The sequence below is a fragment of the Rhipicephalus sanguineus genome, chromosome 11 (genome assembly GCF_013339695.2).
Source record: "Rhipicephalus sanguineus isolate Rsan-2018 chromosome 11, BIME_Rsan_1.4, whole genome shotgun sequence".
Classification (NCBI taxonomy): domain Eukaryota; kingdom Metazoa; phylum Arthropoda; class Arachnida; order Ixodida; family Ixodidae; genus Rhipicephalus; species Rhipicephalus sanguineus.
This window is the reverse complement of record NC_051186.1, coordinates 116,062,791-116,072,845: the sequence shown is the minus strand read 5'-3', so window position 1 is coordinate 116,072,845 and position 10,055 is coordinate 116,062,791.

The window sequence follows — 10,055 nt, the reverse complement described above, 5'->3', positions numbered from 1 at the left end:
GGGTCGAAAAATAGATAAATAGTTATGAATGATATCATCTTCTTGACATTTTTATTCGTCGCTTTGTCTTAGCGCACAATGACGCTAGTTAATGCGTCATCGAAAATGAGCACAATTGGAGAAAATAACACACCCAGGTGTGAAAACTCAAGCATTGTGCAAAACCATTCTGGTCTTAACTCTTTCAGCCCGAGATTATTCATTTTGGTCGGAGACCTTCATTGTGCGTGTTTTCCTAACAGTAAGGTCCTCAGAAGACCAACAAAAAAAACTCCAGGCCCCTGCGCGGAAAGCGAAGCACAGTCTCAGCGACAGCTCGAATAGCGGCATTTTCTAGAGCCCGTTATAAACTCTCTTGTGGGTACTAATACAAGTACACTAACAATGTACCCACTACGCCACAAAACATAATTTTTGTGAAGTTGGGAAGCACCCACCACGGCATTACTCGTCATTCTGTGGAGAAGCGAGATACCATCTGTAAGGCATTATGTGCAGTTTCTTGATGCGACATCTGATGATGATGAAGAATTATGGCTGATCCCTTTGTATGGGGATGGAAGCTTTAAAGGACCCACTAGTTACGTAATTCGCATTGTGTGACTCCCGGTCGTTATCTCACTCTCCCGCCACGCTTTATAACATACTCTCTCTGGACTTCTCTGGATGTATCTCAAGATTGCCTGGTCTAGCTCCGCAGTAAAGGCCGTACACTGATAGCGGCGAAAAGAGCGTCGGCCATCGAAAAAAGCTAAACCGCGGCAAGACGCATTGGCATTAATACATGCGGCATCAATCATTCGAGCCTTGTTACAGGTGGTCGCGCAAGCTCCAGAATAATCTTGACTATTCTTGTCATGTGCGCAATCTTAGCAAAATGATCTACTACAATCTGGAGCGTTCCCAGACATTCTGGCGCGGCTGGTGCAAGGCAGTAGTAACACGTGTAAGGGGGCGGTAGCGTGAAAGATAGGAAGAAAGGAGCGCGTGTGGCAGTATGTATGGAGGTATGTTTGGCCGTGGCACGAGACGTTATGCAGTAACCATATGCAATTTTTGTGTGTGCTACTTCATTTCCTAAATAATATATATATTGTAGTGAAGAGAGGACGACGAAGAAACACACGAGCAAGCTAGCAAGCAAGCAAGCCGCAGTGTCAAGAATAGCAGGGGACTCCAACCGCCTGCGTCAGCGATACTATTGGCGCGGACTATATTCATTTGTGTGCAAGTATCTCCGCACTTGTACCGCCTGTCAGCGACGAAAGGCTCCACCCCAACGACCAGCCGGTACACTTCAGCCTCTCCCGTGCCTGGCGCGTCCGTTTGACCGTGTTGGTATTGATTTATACGGCCCGCTTCCCTCGACCACTTCTGGGAACAGATGGATTATTGTCGGCGTAGAACACCTCACGCGTTACGCAGAGACTGCAGCTTTGGCCACAGCAACAGCCCGAGAAGTTGCGTTTTTCATTCTACGCAACTTCGTCCTGCGCCACGGCGCCCCGCGCGAACTTTTGAGCGACAGAGGACGTGTTTTCCTGTCCGAAGCTATTGAAGCATTGCTCGTCCAGTGCAATATCGTTCACCGCATGACGACCGCATATCATCCACAAACGAATGGCCTAACCGAAAGATTTAATCGCACTCTCGGTGATATGCTGACGATGTACACCGCATCCGACCAGACCAACTGGGACACCGTTCTTCCTTTCGTGACATACGCGTACAACACTGCTACGCAAGCCACCACAGGATTCTCACCGTTCTTTCTTTTATACGGTGAGAGCCATCATGCATGCTGGACACCATGCTTCGTTACACACCTGACGCATGCGAGTACAGCCCAATTTTCGACTTTGCAAGGTACGCAGAAGATTGCCGACAGTTGGCCCGTTCATTTACGGCAGAAGACCAAGGTCGCCAGAAGCTTAGGCGCGACGACGGCGGACCTCTTGCTGCTTTCAAGACAGGTGCTCTCGTCTGGCTTTGGGTACCGCCGAACACTCCTGGACTTTCCTCCAAGTTACTAGCCCGATACCACGGCACCTACCGCATTCTTGCTCAGACTTCTCCCTTCAATTACGAGGTCGAGCCCTTGACACCATCTGACGACTTGCGCCGGCGCGGCCGAGAAATCGTCCACGTGTCTCGCATCAAGCCATATTATGACCCCGCTATCTTTTCAACGCCTTAAGTCGCCAGGATGGCTCCGCTATTCCCCGGGGGCCAATGTAGTGGAGAGAGGACGACGAAGAAACACACGAGCAAGCTAGCAAGCAAGCAAGCCGCAGTGTCAAGAGTATCAGGGGACTCCAGCTCGCGCTTGCCCGGATTTTGGCTGCGTGACGCCCGCCGCTCTCCGACGCCCTACTCGAGGCGCTTGTTGATATTCCCTGAAGACGCGTCAATAAACCACGTCACAATATATATATATATATATATATATATATATATATATACATATATATAAACGGGGCGTCGTACATGCAGGAATTGACACAACGACACATCCAGGCACTGGTTTATCTTCAACGAGGGCCAACTCGAACCAGGTCAATGATCAAAGTCCGTCGTCTTCCTTTTCTGTCTGGCTCGAGCCATGCGTCCCCTGCCTTTATTACAATCACCCCTAGAAAATGAGAGCGCCATCCTGGAGACCTCAGGGCAGGAGTGCAAAGGGCAAGTCGTGGTACTGCTTGAGCCAAGAGACTTGCATGATTTCTTGTCTGCGACGACGCTTGTCCGCAGACACGCCCAGCGGCTTTATGCAGTAGTTCACCGGTGATGTTTGTGCTAGTACCCGATAGAGACCTTGGTACCTCGAGAAAGTTGTGGGAGAGTCCTAGAAGAGTAGACGCAACCTATAATGAGAGCAAATGAGGAGCAATCAGTAGGCGTAGTTGATGCATCGTGACGTTGTTTCTTGCGCATCTGGTCTTGTGACGTGAACGAACGATCGAGCTACCAATATTCTTCGGCATATGCAGTTGCGCGTGAAATATTTGTCGACTCCAATGGTCCGGTCGATAAGGAAGAATTGGGTCCATTGTGGATAATGGCTCGCGTCCGTTAAAAGAAAGAAAGGTGAAAATCCGTTGGTTGCCCACATGAAAACATAGTGGTTATCTTGCGGAAAGCCAAAACATCAAACAAAATTGGCCTTGCCCCAACACGAAGATGCGTTCAGTGTTTTCATTAGGCAGTATCGTAATCGTCGGTGAAGTTGTTCTGCAATTGAGTTGTTCTGGGCTTTCGTGAGCGCGCGGCTGGCCTAGTCAACGACGTGCTCGTGAAAGCCTTCCTTGCATTGAGCAAGTATAGCAGCTAGCCCGACGCCCCTCGCGTCCGCATGAATCTCTGTTGGTGCAGACGGATCGACATGTTGAAGTATTCGAAGGGTAGTGAGGAGGCGTCCGTGTTCCTGTTGTGCATTGCGCGCGCAATATGACCAGGCTGACAGATCATAACTGCCAGCAAGAAGGTTGGGCAAGGCGCTAATGGAGGTGAAATTGCAGGCCTTGCTTCGGAAATAGGAGAATAAGCCGTTGGAATTCGGAGTTCTTCGATGGTGGCTGGTTTCGGAAACGCAGCAACTGCAATAAATTTAGTAGGATCCGGAATGATACCGTCCTTTGGAACTACATGGCCGAGGATGGTAAGGTTGCGAAGTGGCATTTGTTCAAGTAAAGATGATGTCCCGTCACGGAACGGCGCGCAAGGACTTGCTGAGGGTGCATGAGGAGAGACGCAAGGCCCATTGAAAATACCGCTATGTAATCTATGTAATCTACTCAGACATCGGACAATAGTACTCAACATTTTTGGAAAGTCGCAGGAGCGTAGCAGAGGCCAAATGGCATAATGGTGACTTTATATAATTGTTACTCTGATAGTGGTGACTTAATCAGGTGTTAAAAAAGCTGTCTTCGGGCGATCGGCCTTTACAAAGGGCACCTGCCTGTAGTAGGAGCGTAGGTCTAACGAAGAAATGAATTATCGTCCCTCTGGGGTGTTCATGCCGTCATCATTACGGGGCAGAGGGTACACGTACTTGCGCTTTATATTGTTGAGGCGGTCGTAGTCGACGCAGAACCTGGTGGGCCTATCTTTTTTTTTTTCTCAATGAGGACCGCCAGGGAAGCTCAGGGACTGTTAGAGGGCTCCATAATACCACATTTTATTTTGACATCCACTTGTTCGTGGCGACACGCCGTTCAGCGGGCGACACGCGGTTTGTACATTGCTGTAGCGTAGCTTGATGGCCGATGTCAATACGGTGAACGAATGCGGATGCAGGGCCTAAAGATGGCTGGTCACAGTCGAGTGAAGTGCGTAAACTCGGTTAACGGGCATGTGCCCCCGTGTATGGAGTAAAGGGTTTGACGACGTATGCGACAGGATATTCGCATTATTCATGTTGTCAACTGACAGTCATGCTCGTCAACGCCTATAAACCTCCTATGCCAATTTCGGTTTACAGACCTTCCGCCAGCACAGGGTAGCCAGCCGGTATGAGAAATGGCTAGCCTCCCTGTCCTTCCGTAGAGGCGGCTTATGAGACTGCGGTAAGGGAGTGGTATATTCATTTTCTCTCTCTTGTGGCAATAGCTACATCGGGCAAACGATGCATCGAACAGCTACATCGGGCAACCTCTCCATGAGAGGTTGTATGGCCACCGGTTGTCGATGAAACGGCAGCCCGGTTTTTCGAGGAACTAAAGTTCTTTTCGCGGCACAAAGAACGCAAGACACGTGAATTTGTTGAAGCTTATTAGGGGCTGGCCCGCCAGGTTTTTAAACTGGGGCAAAGCCCCGCGCCGTAAGCGTAACCTTAGTTCCCGAGGCGACCGCTACAGGCGCAGCTCGAGCGAAAGATAAGCCTTCTTCCTCTTGTTGTTCGAGCACCTTGATGATGATAATAACGCAGCCAAATCCGCATAGAGCATAGCCAACTGTAGCATGCGCAAGTTCGCGCGAAAGAGAATTCTTCGTCCGCCTGTTTTCGAGCGCCTTGATGATGACATTAGCGCAGGCAAAACCACATGTAGCATATCCAACTGTAGCGTGCGCACGCGCTTCAAGCGCGATTTCCTCGAACACACGTTCGGCCACAGCTGCAAGGTCTGCGACCACTTGTGGTTCGACAACAACCTGAGCACAATCGCTGCTATAACAAAGTATGACGTCTTTATATGACACTCGAGGAATTGTACGGAGCATTCACGGTTTACCCGATTATCTCCAAGCCAGCCAATCAATCATCATTCACTTCGTGGAAATGGCGTGATTGTTTTAGTCTCAAAACAGCAGGCAGTTGCGTCGCCCAGCCCTCCTAAATTACACACAGCAGACACTGGGTATCTTGATGCGCACATGCAGGTCTTTTTCGTTTCGTTTCGTTTATTAGTACCTCAAGGTTCCCGAGGGACATTACATGAGGTACATGAGATAAAAAGAAAGCAAGAAAGCAAAACCAGCACCAACAACAACAACAACAAAAAAGAAAAACAGCAGTAGATCACATTTAGAAAGATAAAATATGGCTTTTTACTCCAGTTTTAAATTGCGCAAACTGGCATGACATGGCAATATGGGCGGGAAGGTCGTTCCAGCCTTGCGAAGTCTGCAGGAAAAATGACTTCTGGAATGTCTTTCTTTTAGAACACGTACGGGATAGACGGCGCTGGGGTGAGAATGACGCGATGTCCGATGTGCAGGTATGATGATTGCATTGCTTGTTGGCAAGGAATGGAAGGACTTATGATACAGGCACAAACGTGAAACTTTACGGCGAGTGGCAAGATGAGGAAGGTTAAGTTGAGATTTGACTGCTGACACGCTTATGTTAGTCGAGTAATTCGCGACATTGAATCTGGAAGCACGGTTCTGGATGGATTCAAGCATAGTAGAAAGGTTAGCTTGATGATTATCAAAAATGGCATTAGCATACTCAAGTTTAGGCCTTACGAGTGTTTTAAAAGCTATTATTTAAGTAGAAGAAGGTGCCTAGGCAAGGTTGCGACGAAGGTAACCGATAACTCGATTAGCAGAGTTAGTAATGCCAATGATGTGTTGTGACCATGTTAAATCAGATGAGATATAAACACCTAAGTGTTTGGTAGCAGCGACTACGGGGTAATTGTGTAGAGTGTAAGTGTTAGCGATGTAGTGTTTACCTCGATGAAAAGTCATTACAAAAGTTTTGTTAATATTTAGGGACATTAACCAGTCTTTACACCATTCCCCTATAGTGTTAAGATCTGTCTGTAAAACGGAAGAATGTAAGATATTAGTTACAGGGTGATACAGCACGCAATCATCAGCGAAAAATCTAATTTTATAGTTGATGTTACGTGGCAAGTCGTTATTGTAAATTGAAAAGAGGAGGGGACCTAGTACCGTATCTTGTGGAATGCCAGAGTGAACACAAGAGAGGGGAGAGTCGCAGGAAATAGCAACAACAAACTGCCTGCGATGGGTTAGGAATTCGCGAATCCAGTTGAGCACGGAGTGGTCTAATACGTTCAGGCATGAAAGTTTAAGCAGTAAGTGACGATGAGAAACCTTATCAAATGCTTTTTTCGAAATCAAGAAACATGACATCAACGGGTATATTATTATCAAGGTGCTAGTGAATTTCGTGCAGGAAGAGGGCTAGTTGAGTTTCACAAGAATGACCGGGACGAAAACCATGCTGATTGGGATGGAAAAAATTGTTAACAGAATAAAAACGCGCTACTTCAGAGTACACGATATGCTCCATTATTTTCCAACAGACACTGGTGATAGATATGGGACGGTAATTGTTAGGAGACGACCGACTACCTTTCTTGAAGGCAGGGACGACCTTCCCGATCCGCCAGTCCTCTGGTACAGAACCTGTATCTAGTGATTGCTAAAAGATTAGCGATAATATAACACTGGTTACATGTTTGGTGTTTTTGAGCACCTTGGTATCGATACCGTCAGTTCCAGCAGCCGACGAACTTTTTAAGTTGTCGTTGACACAAACAGTGCCACTTGGGCTGAAGGTAATACAGTTCACGAGCGAATACGCGTAGGACAGAAATGAAGGAAGGTTCTGGGTGGTTTCAGGGGTGAAAACTGAGCAAAAGGTATTGTTTAGTACAATAGCGACATCCTGTTTGGCGATTGGACAACCATTAGAATCGATTAGTGAAATGCCATCCGTCTCTCCGGGTTTTATAGTTTTCCATTACCGTTTGGGATTGTTGCGCAGCAAAGGTAGCGTGGTTCCGTAAAAGTGACCTTTGGCTTGCGTGATTGAAGTTGGATAATCCTCAGCTACAGTGAAGTATCTCGCCCAAGCAGTGTTAGAATTGGAACGCTTAGCAGATCTGAATAATATTTTTTTCCTATTGTTGAGTTTCTTTAGTTTACCAGTAAACCACCGGGACTACGCTCTCTCTTTAACAGTAATGGTGGGGACATATTTTGCGGTTAGACGTAACATCTCATTTTTAAATATTGACCAGTTAGTTTCAATGGAGCGCGAGTGATAATGCTTTTCGAATTCATCACAAAATACAGCTAGTTCATCAGCCATAGAAGCGTAGTCACCACTGTCGTACAGTGTCAGAGTTTTTAAAGTTTTCTTACTTTTCTTTATATAACTGGATAAGGTACCATGAACAATACAGTGATCACTTAGTGGTGGAAGATAAGTCAGTGAGGAACGGATGTCGGCGTGTGTTGTAAATAGTAGGTCAAGAATGATTGAAGAATGATTTGAAATGCGTGTTGGCTCAGGGACTAGTTGAGATAGGCCGAATGTAAGACATGCGTTCAGGAGATCACTTTCGACGCTATTTCTTGACAGCGTGACTGCAGGGTTAGTCCAGTCGATCAAAGGAAAGTTGAAATCACCGAAGATAACGATAGGAGAGTTAGGATAGGCTTGCTTGATGGTTAGCAGGCATTCATGAAAGTTTTCATTGAACGAGCTGACGCTACTAGGTGGTCGATAACAGACACCGATAGCATACGCGGCAGCGTAGCATTACAGCAAATCCATAAGAATTCGAGATTAGACGACACTTTTACTAACGTGCAAAGTAAGGACCGGTTTGTGGCAATAAGAACGCCACCACCACGCGAGCCACAGGGTCTATCTTTACGAAATGCATCAAAATTAGGAAACCCACGCACAGGTGGGTTTGCCCTCTACATTTTGCGTGTTTTAAATAAAATTTTCAGTTGTTAGTATGCGCTTATGCCGTTCTGTTGTCCCGTTGTAGACGGTTTTTGCTCAGTTTCTCTCATAATGTTCAAACAAACTGTGTTGCGCATTCAATGGACGATGATAGCTTGCAGAGATTTTACGCGTCCTGTAAAGTGGCATTGACATCATTTGCCGCAATCGAGGAAGCTCCGCATTTGCTGCGCCATTTTAAATTCCGGCAGGTATGGTGGCATGCACAGCTTCTCCTGTGAATCACTGGAAGCCCGCACTCTGAAACAGTCACTTCCATAAAAACAAATGTGCTTCTTTAAGAGCGTGTTTCATAAGACCAGTGCTTGCTCTAATTTAGATTTAATGAACATGTTTTATTCAAGAAGCTTAAGGTTGCATGATGCATCTCCTAATTTTCCGCCGAGAAAGCATACCTTGGAATTCGCTCATGAACGAATGTCTCAAAAATGGCCACTCCTGGTTATTTCATTTATTAAATTGGCCTTAATATTTCATAACGTAGGGCCTTCATATTATAACGTTTCTACCAGCGCCAAAGCAATGAAGAACCGTTTTTTAGGTGATAATCGCAAAATGACATTTTGCTCAATGTTAACTTGGCAGTGGATGGAAGAGCTGAAGTCACATCTTTCACTGCAAATCAAAGCCTGTTTATTTTCCTTGAAGAAAATGATGTAAAAAATGTAATTCCTTCTGCACTGCTGCTATGTGCAAATACCATCCACGCACGTGCCTGAAATAGAGAGATATATTCAGTAAGTAGAAAAAGCACAATACTACATTTGCGCGGCTAAATGCGGCGTCTCTGGTATAAAACAGCAATTTCGAAAGTGAGTTCCGAATGCAGAGTTTAAGTTGTGTGCAATTTTTTCCCGTTTTTCAGCTTGGCTGGTATACTACATGGGTTGGTTTTACCGTTTGCTAATAGGAGGGCTCCCCAAACTGCGGTCCAAGAGCAGTCAAAAATTGCCCAAAGGCGACCGTTACTGACAGGCAAAACTAGACAAAGGGAAAAAAAAGATTAACCTTGGCTTTCCACACACTTAAGGGCCCCAACAAAGAATATAGAGCCAATCAGCTGCTAGTAACAGTCTGTTATTACAATGAGGCCATATATGAGTATATATTCAGAGATTAATAAATAAGCAAGGACACATCACGCGGTATGGAAGAGCTCCCAGTTAACCTAGAAATGGACGGTGCTTTAAGCAGCAAAAACATGTTGATGTGCTCGTTTGATAGGGACAGCTGAATCGCTTGTTAAAATGAGATCTCCCACATTGTTCTAGCTCAGATTAAAAAAAGGAAACACAAACGGCGCTTTCCTACAGGGACAAATGCTTTAATATAATCCAGAAAAGACCATCAGATTCAGCGCCCTATTCATGCTAGCATGTTTATCAATCAGCAATTGCTAGCTCGGATAGTTGTGAAATTTGTATTCCGTCCGAAAAAATGGTTAGCTTCCTGGTGGCTGTACACATTCGATAGATTTATATGTTGTTGCATGTTGCAGCATATAGATGTTAATAATACTGGGCGCTAGTTTTCTGTTGAGCGTTTCTCACGTGACCTAAATAACCTAGCTGTCTTTTGCTAGGGTGTTTGGATTGTCATGTAGGTCATGTATACATGTATTGTATGTAGGTGTGTGGATTGTCATGTGTTGCAAGGCAACATGACAATTAATATTGATAGTCGGATTATGTCGGTCTAATTTCACCAGGCGGTGCAAAGTTAATTATGTTTGAATTATATATAAATTCAACATACCTAGGTAAAGTATAACTGTCGATTTTGGTTATTGAAAGACAAAATCGTATTACTGCAGATTTTA